This window comes from Spermophilus citellus (genome assembly GCF_964194105.1).
Source record: "Spermophilus citellus genome assembly, chromosome: 6".
Taxonomy (NCBI): domain Eukaryota; kingdom Metazoa; phylum Chordata; class Mammalia; order Rodentia; family Sciuridae; genus Spermophilus; species Spermophilus citellus.
This window is the reverse complement of record NC_138187.1, coordinates 60,921,460-60,937,503: the sequence shown is the minus strand read 5'-3', so window position 1 is coordinate 60,937,503 and position 16,044 is coordinate 60,921,460. Positions and strand designations below refer to the sequence as shown.

General features: G+C 39.7%; 1 pseudogene across 1 annotated transcript; it reads right to left on the bottom strand.

Annotated features, from left to right (window-relative positions):
* Positions 1-14,314: 14,314 nt before the first annotated feature.
* LOC308652467 (arpin-like) lies at positions 14,315-15,716 on the bottom strand (annotated as a pseudogene). Its single transcript has one exon. The product of its transcript is annotated as an arpin-like (transcript).
* Between the last annotated feature and the right edge of the window lie 328 nt (positions 15,717-16,044).

Genomic DNA, 16,044 nt, shown 5'->3' with positions numbered 1-16,044 from the left:
TTTATTTATTTATTTATTTATTTTTTATTGATTATTTAAAGCATTACATAGCTCATGATATATCATCTTTCATACATTTGACTCAAATTGTGTTTTGAACTCCCATTTTCACCCCAAATACAGATTGCAGAATCACATCTGTTACATATTCACATTTTTACAAAATGCCATATTAGTGACTGTTGTATTCTGCTACCTTTCCTATCCCCTAATATCCCCCCTCCCTTCCCCTCCCCTCCCATCTTCCCTCTCTACCTCCCCTGCTGTTGTTCAATTCTCTCCCTTTTTTTCCCTCCCCCTTGCCCCTCATGACCTCTTATAATTTTATGTATCATTGAAGGTCTCCTACCATTTCCATATGCTTTCCCTTCTCTCTCCATTTCTCTCCCCCCATTCGTCTTTGTTTACTGTAGTCTTTTCCTCATGCTCTTCCTTCCTGTTCTGTTCTTGGTTGCTCTCTTTATATCAAAGCAGACATTTGGCATTTGTTTTTTAGGGCTTGGCTAGCTTCACTTAGCATAATCTGCTCTAATGCCATCCATTTCCCTGCAAATTCTATGATTTTGTCATTTCTTAGTGCTGCATAATACTCCATTGTGTATAGATGCCACATTTTTTTATCCATTCATCTATTGAGGGGCATCTAGGTTGGTTCCACAGTCTAGCTATTGTGAATTGTGCCGCTATAATCATTGATGCAGCCGTATCCCTATAGTGCGCTCTTTTAAGGTCCTCAGGGAATAGTCCGAGAAGTGCGATAGCTAGGTCAAATGGTGGATCCATTCCCAGCTTTCCCAGGAATCTCCATACTGCTTTCCAAATTGGCTTCACCATTTTGCAGCCCCACCAGCAGTGTACAAGTGTACCCTTTTCCCCACATCCACACCAACACTTATTGTTGTTTGACTTCATAATGGCTGCCAATCTTACTGGAGTGAGATGGTATCTTAGGGTGGTTTTGATTTGCATTTCTCTGATTGCTAGAGATGGTGAGCATTTTTTCATGTACTTGTTGATTGATTGTATGTCCTCCTCTGAGAAGTGTCTGTTCAGGTCCTTGGCCCATTTGTTGATTGGGTTATTTGTTATCTTATTGTTTAATTTTTTAAGTTCTTTGTACATTCTGGATATTAGGGCTCTATCTGAGGTGTGGGGGGTAAAAATTTGTTCCCAGGATGTAGGCTCTCTATTTACCTCTTTTATTGTTTCTCTTGCTGAGAAAAAAACTTTTTAGTTTAAGTAAGTCCCATTTGTTTATTCTAGTTATTAACTCTTGGGCTATGGGTGTCCTATTAAGGAATTTGGAGCCTGACCCCACAATATGTAGATCGCAGCCAACTTTTTCTTCTATCAGATGCAGTGTCTCTGATTTGATATCTAGCTCCCTGATCCGTTTTGAGTTAATTTTTGTGGCTGGCGAGAGAAAGGGATTCAATTTCATTTTTTTTGCATATGGATTTCCAATTTTCCCAGCACCATTTGTTGAAGATGCTATCCTTCCTCCATTGCATGCTTTTAGCCCCTTTATCAAATATAAGATAGTTGTAGCTTTGTGGATTAGTCTCTGTGTCCTCTATTCTGTACCATTGGTCAACCTGCCTGTTTTGGTACCAGTACCATGCTGTTTTTGTTACTATTGCTTTGTAGTACAGTTTCACCTCTGGTATCGCTATACCTCCAGATTCACACTTCCTGCTTAGAATTGCTTTTGCTATTCTGGGTCTTTTGTTTTTCCATATGAATTTCATGATTGCTTTGTCTATTTCTACAAGAAATGCCATTGGGATTTTGATTGGCATCGCATTAAACCTGTAGAGAACTTTGGGTAATATCGCCATTTTGATGATGTTAGTTCTGCCTATCCATGAACAGGGTACATTTTTCCATCTTCTGAGGTCTTCTTCTATCTCTCTCTTTAGGGTTCTGTTGTTTTCATTGTATAAATCTTTCACCTCTTTTGTTAGGTTGATTCCCAAGTATCTTATTTTCTTTGAGGATATTGTGAACGGAGTGGTTTTCCTTATTTCCATTTCAGAGGTTTTGTTGCTGATATACAGGAATGCCTTTGATTTATGCGTATTGATTTTATAACCTGCCACTTTGCTGAATTCGTTTATTAACTCTAGCAGCTTCTTTGTAGACTCTTTTTGGTCTGTTAAGTACATTATCATGTCATCCGCAAATAGCGATAATTTAATCTCTTCTTTTCCTATTTTTATGCCTTTAATTTCTTTTGTCTGTCTAATTGCTCTGGCTAGTACTTCGAGAACTAAATTGAATAGAAGTGGTGATAGAGGGCATCCCTGTCTTGTTCCAGATTTTAGAGGGAATGCCTTCAGTTTTTCTCCGTTTAGGATGATGCTAGCCTGAGGTTTAGCATATATAGCTTTTACAATGTTGAGGTAAGTTCCTGTTATCCCTAGTTTTTCTAGTGTTTTGAACATAAAGGGATGCTGTACTTTGTCAAATTCTTTTTCTGCATCCATCCAGATGATCATATGGTTCTTGTCTTTAAGTCTATTGATGTGATGAATAACATTTATTGATTTCCGTGTATTGAACCAGCCTTGCATCCCAGGAATGAATCCTACTTGATCATGGTGCACAAGTTTTCTGATATGTTTTTGTATTAGATTTGCCAGAATTTTATTGAGGATTTTTGCATCTAGGTTCATCAGAGATATTGGTCTGTAGTTTTCTTTCTTTGAAGTATCTTTGTCTGGTTTTGGGATCAAAGTGATGTTGGCCTCATAGAATGAATTTGGAAGAGCTCCTTCTTTTTCTATTTCTTGAAATAGCTTGAAAAGTATTGGTATTAATTCTTCTTTTCTAGGTTTTGTAGAACTCCGCTGTATACCCATCCGGTCCAGGGATTTTCTTGGTTGGTAGTCTTTTGATGGCTTCTTCTATTTCTTCCTTTGTTATTGGTCTGTTTAAACTGTGTGTGTCTTCCTGTCTCAATCTGGGCAAATCATATGCCTTAAGAAATTTATCGATATCTTCACTATCTTCTATTTTATTGGAATATAGGGTTTCAAAATACTTTCTAATTATCTTCTGTATTTCTGTAGTGTCTGTTGTGATATTGCCTTTTTCATCCCGTATGTTAGTAATCTGAGTTCTCTCTCTTCTTCTTTTCATTAGCATGGCTAAGGGCTTGTCTATCTTATTTATTTTTTCAAAGAACCAACTTTTAGTTTTATCAATTTTTTCAATGGTTTCTTTTGTTTCAATTTCGTTGATTTCTGCTCTAATTTTAAATATTTCTTGTCTTCTACTACATTTGCTGCTGTTTTTCTCATCCTTTTCTAGGTTTTTGAGGTGTTGTGTGAGTTCATTGATTTGTTGGTTTTTTCTTTTTTTGAGGTAAGAACTCCAAGAAATGAATTTCCCTCTTAAAACTGCTTTCATTGTGTCCCATAGATTCCAGTATGTAGTGTCTGTATTATCATTTGGCTCTAAGAATTTTTTCATCTCCTCCTTTATGTCTTCTATAACCCATTGATCATTCAATAACATATTGTTCATTTTCCATGTGATGTAGGATTTTTCCTTCCTTCTTTTATCATTGATTTCCAATTTCATTCCATTATGATCAGATATGGTGCATGGTATTATTTCCATGCCTTTATATTTACTAAGAGTTGCCTTATGGCATAATATATGGTCTATCTTTGAGTAGGATCCATGTGCTGCTGAGAAGAACGTGTATCCACTTGATGATGGTTGATATATTCTATATATGTCGGTTAAGTCTAGGTTATTGATTGTGATGTTGAGTTCTGTAGTTTCTTTATTCAGTTTTTGTCTAGAGGATCTGTCTAATGGCGAGAGCAGTGTGTTGAAGTCACCCATAATTATTGTGTTTTGGTCTATTTGACTCTTGAACTTGAGGAGAGTTCGTTTTATGAACGTTGCAGCTCCTTTGTTTGGTGCATACAAATTGATGATTGTTATGTCTTGTTGGTGGATGGTTCCTTTTAACAGTATATAGTGACCTTCTTTGTCCTTCTTGATTAACTTAGGTTTGAAGTTGATTTTATTCGATATGAGTATGGCCACTCCTGCTTGCTTCCGAGGGCCATGTGAGTGGTATGATTTTTCCCAACCTTTTACCTTCAGCCTGTGTATGTCTTTTCCTATCATATGAGTCTCCTGAAGGCAGCATATTGTTGGATTTGTTTTTTGATCCAGGTTACTAGCCTATGTCTCTTTATTGGTAAGTTTAGGCCATTAACATTTAAGGTTACAATTGAGATATGATTTGTACTTCCAGTCATGCTTCTTTATTTATTTATTTTCGTTTGGCTAGTTTTACTTTTTGGTTACTTTCCTCCCCCTTTACTGAGATACCTCATGCTGTTAGTTTTGGGCACTATTTTTCAATTCCTCTTCTTGTAGTGTTTTGCTCAAAATGCTTTGCAGAGCTGGTTTTCTTCTGCGAATTCTTTTAGCTTTTGTTTATTGTGAAAGATTTTAATTTCATTGTCAAATTTGAAGCTAAATTTTGCTGGATACAGTATTCTTGGTTGGAATCCATTATTTTTCAGCGTTTGAAATACATTGTTCCAGGATCTTCTCGCTTTCAACGTCTCAGATGAGAAATCGGTCGTTAATCTGATTGGTTTACCCCTGAATGTAATCTGCCTCTTTTCTCTCGTAGCTTTTAATATTCTCTCCTTCTTCTGTACGTTGGCTATCTTCATAATTATATGTCTTGGAGTTGGTCTATTATGGTTTTGAATGTTTGGGGTCCTGTAGGCTTCCAGGATTTGCCAATCCATTCCATCTTTCATCTCTGGGAAGTTTTCTAGAATTATTTCATTTAATATGCTGTCCATTCCTTTGGTTTGAATCTCTGTGCCTTCTTCTATCCCTATGACTCTCAAATTTGGTTTTTTTATGACATCCCATATCTCTTGAATAGATTGCTCGTGGGATTTAAGCATCTTTTCTATGTTGACTATATTCTTTTCAAGTTGATAAACCTTGTCTTCATTATCTGATGTTCTGACTTCTACTTGATCAAGTCTATTTGTAATATTCTCGTTTGAGTTTTTCATTTGGTTTATAGTTTCCTGCAATTCTAGGATTATTGTTTGATTTTTTTTTTAAGATCTCTATCTCCTGGTAGAGCTCGTTCTTTGCCATTTGAATTTGTTTGTTTAATTCATTTTCAAAATATACTTTTATTTCTTGGACTTGCTGTCTCATGTCTTCTCTAATATTCCTTTCCATTCGAGTTAGGTAGGCCTTGAGTTCTTTCCCTATCCCTGTTTCTGATGTTTCTATGTCCTCCTGTAGAATTGAGTTGTCTTGCATTGTTTGTAATCCTTTTTTCCCTTGTTTTCTCATGTTGTCCACGTTACTTTCCAGCTCTATTTGATTGTCGTGTTTCTGCTCTCTTCTATAGACTTGTTTTGTTTCTGTATTACTCTGATGTCTCTCCTTTGTGTTGTTAAACTATGCCTGCTAACGTGGATTATGCTGGGAAGGAATTCCGACATCCGAGCTCCAGTGACGACACTACTCTGTTATGACGGGCCCCAGTCTCCTTGCCGGGGTGACCTAATGGGGGGGTGTGACTGGACTGTCTCTGTTTGGTTTCAGCTCCCGGTCACGGCAGGCGGGCGGTCTCCAGCCGCCCAGTATCACAGGCCATGGGCAGGTGATTAGTCGCCAGCGGGTGGGCGTTCTCTTACCGCCCGGTTACGCGGGCAGTGGGTGAACTGTCGCCGGCGGGTCTGCAGTTTACAGCCGCCCAGTCACGAGGGCCTTGCCTCTAGTCCCCTGGTTTCTCCTGCTAGTCTTGGTTTCTCCTGCTAGACCAGATTTCCCCTGAGTGATGGTTCTCGGCAGTTCAAACTCTACTCTGGGCCTGCCATTTGTTGGGTGTGGAGGGTGGCTATTGGGAACCCCGGCACTCTATTGTTTTGTTTCCCTTGTGGGGTATAGAACTGTACCGCTTCCTTCCCCGTCTGAAATCCCAAACTCAGCCCGGGGGTCAGTGCGGGCTTGGCTGGCGGGATTCCACTGTGTCACTGCCACTTATCTCCCTGCTTGCTAGTTAATCCCTTCTCTGCAGTGCCACGCCTTCTGCAGCTGCAGGGCAGGCCGCGCGAATCAGACAGCCTGGATCTCCGGGGTCACACAGTTGGCTTTTGGGATCCCCGGCACTCTATGGTTTTGATTTTTTCTGCTTGGCCCTCCCCCAGCGCTGGCTAGACAGGTTTTGTTTTGGCTGCTGATGGGAGGGGGGGGTGAAGGTCAGGTGCCTCTATTTTCCCCTTAGTCTTTATGCAGGCTCACTGTGATACTCCCTCCCCCGGAAAGGATAGGAGAGATTTTATGCAAAATCCCCCTATGTATGGGGGCTGAGCTGAGTGAGACACACCTGTTTTGTTGTTGCAATCTGTCGGAGAGTGGCGGTGGATACTTCAGCTCTCCAAGATGGTGGCCACTGATTGCCTTAGTGGAGTGTCCCTTGTGGGGGATGGGACTCTACCGCTTCCTTCCCCGTCTGAAATCCCGGACTCAGCCCGGGGGTCAGTGCGGGCTTGGCTGGCGGGATTCCACCGTGTTGTCGCAGCCACTTATCTCCCTGCTTACTAGTTAGTCCCTTCTCTGCGGCGCCACACCTTCTCTCTAGTAGTTTCTTTGTAGACCCTTTTGGGTCTTCTAGGTATAGAGTCATGTCGCCTGCAAATAGTGATAATTTAAGTTCCTCTTTTCCTATTTTTATTCCTTTAATTTCTTTTCTCTGTCTAATTGCTCTGGCTAGTATTTCAAGGACTAAATTAAATAGAAGTGGTGAGAGAGGGCATCCCTGTCTTGTTCCAGATTTTAGAGGGAATGCCTTCAACTTTTCTCCATTCAGAATGATGCTAGCCTGAGGCTTAGCATAGATAGCCTTTACAATGTCAAGGTAAGTTCCTGTTATCCCTAGTTTTTCTAATGTTTTGAACATAAAGGGATGCTGTACTTTGTCAAATGCTTTTTCTGCATCTATCGAGATGATCATATGATTCTTATCTTTAAGTCTATTGATGTGGTGAATAACATTTATTGATTTCTGTATATTGAACCATCCTTGCATCGAGGGATGAATCCTACTTGATCATGGTGCACAATTTTTTTGATGTGCTTTTGTATTCGATTCGCCAGAATTTTATTGAGGATTTTTGCATATAGGTTTATTAGAGATATTGGTCTGTAGTTTTCTTTCTTTGAGGTGTCTTTGTCTGGTTTGGGAATCAGGGTGATGTTGGCCTCATAGAATGAATTTGGAAGAGCTCCCTCTTTTTCTATTTCCTGAAATAACTTGAAAAGTATTGGTATTATTTCTTCTTTAAAGGTTTTGTAAAACTCCACTGTATACCCATCCGGTCCTGGGCTTTTCTTGGTTGTCTTTTTTCTTGGTAGTCCTTTGATTGCTTCTTAAATTTCATCCATTGATATTGGTCTGTTCAAATTGTGTGTATCCTCCTGACTCAGTCTGGGCAAATCATATGACTTAAGAAATTTATCGATGTGTTCACTATCTTCTATTTTATTGGAATATAGGTTTTCAAAATAATTTCTAATTGTCTTCTGTATTTCTGTAGCATCTGTTGTGATATTGCCTTTTATATCCCGTATGTTAGTAATTTGAGTTCTCTCTCTTCTTCTCTTCATTAGCATGGCTAAAGGTCTGTCGATCTTATTTATTTTTTCGAAGAACCAACTTTTAGTTTTGTTAATTTTTTCAATAGTTTCTTTTGTTTCAATTTCATTGATTTCCGCTCTGATTTTAATTATTTCTTGCCTTCTGCTACATTTGCTGTTGTTTTACTCTTCCTTTTCTAGGGCTTTGAAATGAAGTGTGAGCTCATTTATTTGCTGTTTTTTTCTTTTTTTGAGGAATGACCACCAGGCGATGAATTTCCCTCTTAAAACTGCTTTCATTGTTTCCCATAGATTCCGATATGTTATGTCTGTATTTTCATTTATCTCTAAGAATTTTTTTTATTTCCTCCTTTATGTCTTCTGAAACCCATTGATCATTCAGTAACATATTGTTCATTTTCCATGTGATGCATGATTTTTCCTTCCTTCTTTTATCATTGATTTCCAGTTTCATTCCATTATGATCAGATAAAATGCATGGTATTATCTCCACCCCTTTATATTTACTGAGGGTTGCCCTGTGGCATAATATATGGTCTATTTTTGAGAAGGATCCATGTGCTGCTGAGAAAAAAAGTATATCCATTTGATGATGGTTGATATATTCTATATATGTCAGTTAAGTCTAGGTAATTGATTGTGGTATTGAGTTCTATAGTTTCTTTATTCAACTTTTTTTGGAGTATCTGTCCAATGGTACGCGAGGTGTGTTGAAGTCACCCATAATTATTGTGTTGTGGTCTATGTGATTCTTGAACTTGAGGAGAGTTTGTTTTATGAACCTCGCAGCACCATTATTTTGTGCATAAATATTTATAATTGTTATGTCTTTTGGTGAATGGTTCCTTTTAACAGTATATAATGTCCTTCCTTATCCCTTTTGATTAACTTAGTCTTGAAGTCGATTTTATTCGATATGAGGATGGCCACCCCTGCTTGCTTACGAGGACCGTGTGCGTGGTATATTTTTTCCCATCCTTTCACCTTCAGCCTGTGTATGTCTTTTCCAATCAGATGTGTCTCCTGGAGGCAGCATATTGTTGGATATGTTTTTTTAATCCATGATACCAGCCTATGTCGCTTTATTGGAGAGTTTAAGCCATTAACATTCAGAGTTACTATTGATATATGGTTTGTGCTTCCAGCCATGTTTGATTATTTATCTTTTTTTAAAAAAAAAATTTAGTTTGTTTCTCCATGATTATCTTTCCCCTCACCTTCTGTCTTTACCGAGGCACTTCCCACTGATGGTTTTGGTTATTGTTTTTCATTTCTTCCTTGTGTAGTGTTTTGCTCAAAATGCTTTGCAATGCTGGTTTTCTGGCTGCAAATTCTTTTAACTTTTTTTATCATGAAAGATTTTTATTTTGTTGTCATACCTGAAGCTTAATTTTGCTGGATACAGAATTCTTGGTTGGCATCCATTGTCTTTCAGTGTTTGAAATACGTTGTTCCAGGATCTTCTCGCTTTCAGCGTCTGTGATGAAAAATCCGTTCTTAACCTTATTGGTTTACCCCTGAATGTAATCTGCCTCCTTTCTCTTGTAGCTTTTAATATTTTCTCTTTGTTTTGTATATTGGATATCTTCATAACAATGTGTCTTGGCATTGTTCTACTGTGATTTTGTGTGCTCGGTGTCCTGTATGCATCTTCAATTTGTATATCTGTTTCCTATTTTATTTCTGGAAATTTTTCTGTAATGATTTCATTCCGCTGGTTACTCATTCCCTTGGTTTGAATCTCTGTACCTTCTTCTATCCCAATGACTCGTAAGTTTGGTTTTTTTATGTTATCCCATAACTCTTGGATGTTTTTCTTGTGATTTTTTTACCAGCCTTTCTGAGTTGGCTAGACTCTTTTCAAGATGATATATTTTGTCTTCATTATCTGACGTTCTGGCTTCTACTTACTCCACTCTGTTAGTGATACTCTCAATCGAGTTTTTAATTTGGTTTAACGTTTCCTTCATTTCTAGAATTATTGTTTGATTATTTTTTATAATCTCTATCTCCTGAAAAAGATGCTTAACTTCTTCTTTTATCTGTTCATGTAATTCATTCTCAATGTGTTCTTTCGCTGCTTGAATTTGCTGTTTCGTATCCTCTTTAAGGTTCCATTCCATCTGTCTAAGGTGTTCCTTGAGTTCTTTATATGACCATTTTTCTGATGACTCTAGGTCCTCCTGAATATTTAGGCTGTCCTGCATTGTTTGTACTCCTTTTCTTCCTTGCTTTTTCAAGCTTCTCATGTTACTTCTTCTTCTGTTTGACTGCTGAGTTACTGTTTACTCCTATAAATTTATTTGATGCTTGGGAGGAAAGGTATTAGAAGGGAAGGGAAGAAGTCACTAAAGAGAATGAGAGTAAGCAGGTAGAATTCAAGGAAGGGGGAATAAGAAAATTGAAAAGAAATGAAAAGACAAAAGAAGAAAAAAATAGGAAATAAAAAAGAAAAAAAATTAAAAAAAATAATAATAACAAAAATAAAAATTAAAATTAGAAGAAAAAAAATTTTAAAAAATTGAAAAAAAATTTAAAAAACAACAAGAAAGAAAAATGAAATGAAAGAAAAAACCCAAATCAAAAAAAAGAAAAAGGGCTGGGGATGTGGCTCAGGTGGTAGCGCGCTCGCCTGGCATGTGTGCGGCCCGGGTTCGATCCTCAGCACCACATACCAACAAAGATGTTGTGTCCGCCAAGAACTAAGAAATAAATATTAAAAATTCTCTCCCTCTTTCTCTCTCTCACTCTCTCACTCTCTTTAAAAAAAAAAACTAATAAATGCAGTCTTAGAGTTTGATTAACTTCTCTTCCATTAGGTGGCGCTGTGCCCACCAGGCCAAGCTTCTCCTGTCAATACACGGGAACCAATCACTGTGCAGCAGCTCCTCCTCCGAGACTGGGCGAGTCTCTAATCCTGAGTGCCTAGGGCCTCCTCTTGTGTCTAGTCACTTCCCCACTTTTCCTCTAGCCAGGCCCCTCTCACCGGTGACGTTCACCACAATACTGGCTACACGCCAGGTCTGCTGCTCCCGGGAGCCCTGTTTTCATGAATGACGGGGCACACTCTCCCTGTTTGCCAATCCCTCAGACCGTAAGTTTGTAGAGATTGGGGCTGAGAATCCTCAGCAAATTTTACTTGCCCTCCCTTAGCCCCGCTCCCGGTAGCTGGTGCAAGAGACCTCATTTGTCAGCACTGGTGGGAGCAGTAGCCGGAAGTTCTGCGCCACAGGTCCCGCGCCACGTCTGATTCCCTCGGTCTGGCTATCGTGCTCACAGGAGACCTGGGAGGGGCCCTTAAGGTTTCCCCGATGTGTGGAGAGGGAAAGCTAGGGAATTACACACCTGTAGCTGCAGGTTTCAATGAAGTTATCTCCTCCGCCGCAGTCTGGTGACATCAGTTCTCTGCCATGGTGGTATCTCTTGCAAATGGCGACAGTTCGTTTCCCTTTGCCGGGTGACCAATGCAATAGGTGGGTCCTTACTGTCTCTCCCAAGCCCCGTTTCAAACCTGTGGCCACCACCTATGAAGGCTCAGTTGGCATTTACCTCCATAGGATCAGAAGGGCTGACCAGTTGTTTCAGCCAGATGGATTAGTGCTGAGTCACAGCTGTTTGTGTGCGGGAAGCAGGCGAATGGGAGCTTGAATTCAGCCGATCCGGGCTCAGTGTGTGTTCTGAGAGGCCCAGACTGTTCGCCTCAGATCCACGTCAGCTCAGCATTGCCTAGTGATCCTCCGCAAACAGAATTTAGATTGTTTACGACTCCCTATGCCTGCACAGCTGAAGAGGTCAGAGACTTGATCTCTCTGCGCCCGCTGCCATGTTGGAACCCAAAATCCAGCATGTTTAACCAATGTGCAATATCCTGTAATCATCATCATCATCATCATCATCATCATCTTCTTCTCCTTCTCCTTCTTCTCCTCCTCTTCCTCTTCCTCCTCCTCCTCCTCCTCCTTCTCCTTCTTCTTCTTTTCCTTCTTCTTCTTCTTCTATTTTTTGTTTTGAGACAGGGTCTCATTAAGTTTCTTTTGACCTGAACAACTTGCTGAGACTAGTTTTAAAATTGAGATCCTCCTGCCTTACCCTCTTTTTTTTTCTGTTTCAGAGTATTTTGTTATATGTGAGGCAGTCACTTTCTCCCAACCTGTCACTTCAACTTACATTTCTTCATGGAATCTTCTGTGTGTGTGTGTGTTTGTGTGTATGAAACTTATTTTAATATCCCCAATTTTGTTATGAAGTTAGTATTTAACTTTGGAAACAAATAACCATCTTTCTGTATTATTAGTATTATTATTTTGGGTAATTGAAGACAGACAAGCCACAGTAGTCAGCCACATTCAGAGTCCTTTCTAAAGTTTATTTTGAGTAATCTTCTAAGCTGCTCAAGCTTAGCTTTATCCTTCAATTTTTATTATTATTTCTTCCAAGTTCCTTGTGTTATAGTCATATACCACTATATACACTGTTTAAATCCCTTTCTTAATATAAATTTGGTGTGTCTTCTATTTTTCTTTTTTATTCAAGTATTTCTTACAAGTGAATGATCTGTGAGTCATATCAGGAGAGAATACAGGGGTATTTTGTGTCAAGCAGATACTCTAATGTCCCAGGAGCTTTCTTTGAAAAGGATGTCATTTTTTTTTCTATTATTGCAGTGAGTTTTCTATCTTTTATCATCAATGATGAACTTCATGTACATTAATAGATAAATAATAACCTAGGTTTGTAGTGGTCTATAGCATCTAGAATTGAGGCAGGACCCTGAATCGTTTGCAAAATAATATAATAACTTTATGATACATTTTTCAGAATATAACCATCATTAAGTGAAGCATCATTATATAAAACTATATATGTTAAATTGAATAATATATAAGTAGTGTGCAATTTTTTCTTGTAAAATTTACTAGAGCTTTTCCAATTTTATCTGTGTTATAAATACAACACCTGGCTTTCCTGATACTTTCTGTGGTATGTTCACTGTTAATATGTTTTGCTTTTTTGCCTATTATTTTCTCTTTAGAGTTTTTTGTATAAAAATTGCCTCTCCCAAAATATTGAAACAAATATTTAGCTAATGAATTGTTAGTTTCATTGTAAATTTATCATTTAATAGTCTGTGATTTTTAAAAAAAAATAATTTTAGTTGTAGGTGGACACATTACCTTTATTTTATTTGCTTTTTATTTATTGCTGAGAAATGAACCCATGACCTCACATGAGCAAGAAGAGTGTTCAACTGATGAGATAAAACCCCAGCTAGTGTGATTTCTCCTTAATTTTAACTTAGACACATGACATTTTTCAGGAACATACAAAATAACTAGTATTTCTATCAGAAATACAACATTAATGATGCTAAAGAATACCATCATATCTTCTTGGTTTTGGTAACAACTGTTTTGTCACAACTAAGTATCTAAAAGTATTATCTTTAAAAAAAGAAAGGACAGAAGTGAGACAATTTCTTTATTTAATTGTACCAAAAAAGGAGGTAGACTAACTGTTTCTTGTCTAGAAAACCAACCTGACCACAATCTTGTGTGATGCTTTATTGTTGGAGTAAATGTGAGGGTAATCCAATGATCAGAATGAAGAATAGCTCAGAATGTCAGAGTTGGGGCATTAAGAGTGTGGTTCTGACAGGTCATCTGAGAAAAAGGATGAGTGGGATGGGTTGTAGAAAAAGAAAAGCATGGGATGTGAGTTACTGGCATCAAGCAGGGGACCTCAGATGCAACAGGTCAGAAAGTGGAGCAACAACATATTTAAGTTGGTTGAACAGTGCCTGGAGAGGAAGAAATTACAAGGCTTGAAAGTAATAAAAATGAATGTGTAATATCTAATATATCTCCAATAGCAGGGAGCCAGGTATGTGTCATACTTGTCTGATTACCCCATTAACTCCTGGTCTTTAGGGATTTTCAAATATGAAGCCAGTGGTATAAGTGTCATGCTGTCACATTTTCTGTCTTCTCCCACTTAGGATTCACCTTTTTCTCATGTCTGAATCTTATGCATCCTCAGCAATTTTTTTCTTGCTCCTCAGATTTATTCTCCTACTACTTCACCACATTTTCTTATCCTCTGCCCAGTATTTATTTTCTTCCACTATCTACTTCTTCAGATCCTTGACTTTCAACTATGGCACTTTCTTTGTTTTTCTTTGACATTTTTATGGGACTGACCATAGACTTGTGAAAATCATGTGTACTATGTCTCTGAGTTAGGGGGCTTGGACTGTGGAAAGTTATGGCAGTTGCAGTCTAGTTTTTTGGTGAAAGCAGCAGCGGCAGCTACCACTTAAAGTATTCACAGAATAGTTTGGTAAATTTTTGTTCTGTCAGAATAAAATCATGGCTCATAATATATGACTATGTATTTAGTACACAATAATTTTCATAGTGGCTCTAAAATTTGTTTTTCAGTGTAGAAGAAAATTTATTCATTTGTGAAAACATTCTCAAAGTACAGAAAAGGGTATCAAAAATGTAGTTCAGGGCTGGGGATGTAGCTCAGTGGCAGAGAGTGCTTGCCTCATATGCTTGAGGCCCTGACTTTGATCCCCAGCACCACAAAAACAAAAAAAAAAAATGTGTCCTGGCAGAGCAAGTCTGAAAGCAAAGGACCAATCAGCCATACTTGTGAAGGCTGTTGGCCTCCCTGAGAACAGCTACCCCTGTGGCAGCAGCCAGGGAGGTCAGGAAACCCCAAGGGAACATGGAGTTAGAGGAGCAATGAAGGACTGGCACCTTAGGTGTGGGATGGGAGGAAATGGGGGAGAAGGTGGCTTGAAGCAGGGGAGAAGGGGTTACAGCAGAGTGCTGGGAAGGAGGCCGGGTGGAAAGAAGCAGGAAACAGATTGGAGAAAAGAGCCCACTAATTTCTCCTCAGAAGTCCTCTGTCTTTAGACAGGAGAAGAATCCCCCATGAAGCACCAAGACCAAGTCCAGTTCCTCCCAAACTGCCCTGGGGTACTTGCCCACTACCTGCCTCCAAAACAAGGCGGTCACTAAGGCAGGAAGTGTCATGAAATTATCTAGAAGGTTAGACTTGCATTTAAGCCACAGTTTAGGGTCCCTCCATCCACATCGTGGTTTTGGATTTTATTTCAGCATGTTCCAAAAGCAGCTGCAGGAAGAACTGGGTAAGGCTTGGAAGACTGGTCTACAGCTTCAGCATGGAGGTCGCTAAAGGAAATTGTCCACGGTGCCATAGAAGATGCAGGTGGCCCCAGAGGCATCCGTGCTTCATGAATCTCAGTCATCCCACTCCTCATCCTCTGCCCCATCTCCCTGCTCTCGGATCTCCACTGCAGCCCCATCTGAAGACTTCTGGGCCATGATGTTGTCTGTCCAGGATGTCCCTGTCTTTTGGTCACCAGCAAAATTAGACTTGGTCACTGTTCCAGCCTCCAATTTGGCTAATGAATCTATAAAGGGGCCATCACCCCGAGTTTTCAGCCGTACCCCGGCCCCCAGCTCAAGTTCCATCGCCTCCATCTCTGACTCAGGCATCCAGAACGCCACTGTCTGGTCCTGGGGTGAGGCTCTCTGTCAGTGCCAGCAGCTCGATCTTATTGACCAGCCCCTTTAGCTCCTCCGTTGTGAGCCTGTTGCTGTCTCCTTTGGCTTCCACTTTGTAGGATGACATGAGGAAGCCTGTGTTCACCTTCCTGGTCGCGCTGGAGTCAAATTTATGGCAGTGGATACAACTGGGCCGAATGTACAGCACGTAGTAGCGTTCCTTCTTGCCATGGGCATCTAAGATGCTATGCCGAGATACATCCACCAGTTCTCCCTCCAGCAGGACGCCATTCCCCCCCTGGTAGGTGGCGGGGTCCCAGGCCCCGGGCAGTCGCGCGCTCTGCACCGCCTTGTTCCGGAGGGCGCTGTCGTGATAGATGAGGCTCATTATTCCAACCACCGAGGCCACGGGGTGCGGTGCCAGGACCCGCCGGTGCACCCGGGGTGCACAACGCGGGGAGGCGCCTGGAGGCCGCGCCGGGATCAGCACCGCCAGGTCCTCAGGTCCCGACCGCGCGGCTCCTCTAAAATTTTTTATCACCAACAGCAGATTTGAAAATTGCCATTGCTTAACATGTTTGTAATTTTAAGTCATTTTATTTTGTTAGATGTTTTTTGCCTTTTTATTTCATGTTTTCCTTCTCATGGATATGCAATAGTGTATTGGCTTTAGTGTTAACTTCTCTTGGTAGTAATGATTTATACTCCTATTTGTATATTTATGTGCCAGTTGATTATTTCCTTCTTTGTGAAGTACATTTACAAATACTTTCATTGTGCTTTACTCTTTTTGTATGTCTTTTTTTCTCCTCACAAATATAACACTTCATATATTCTGCAATAC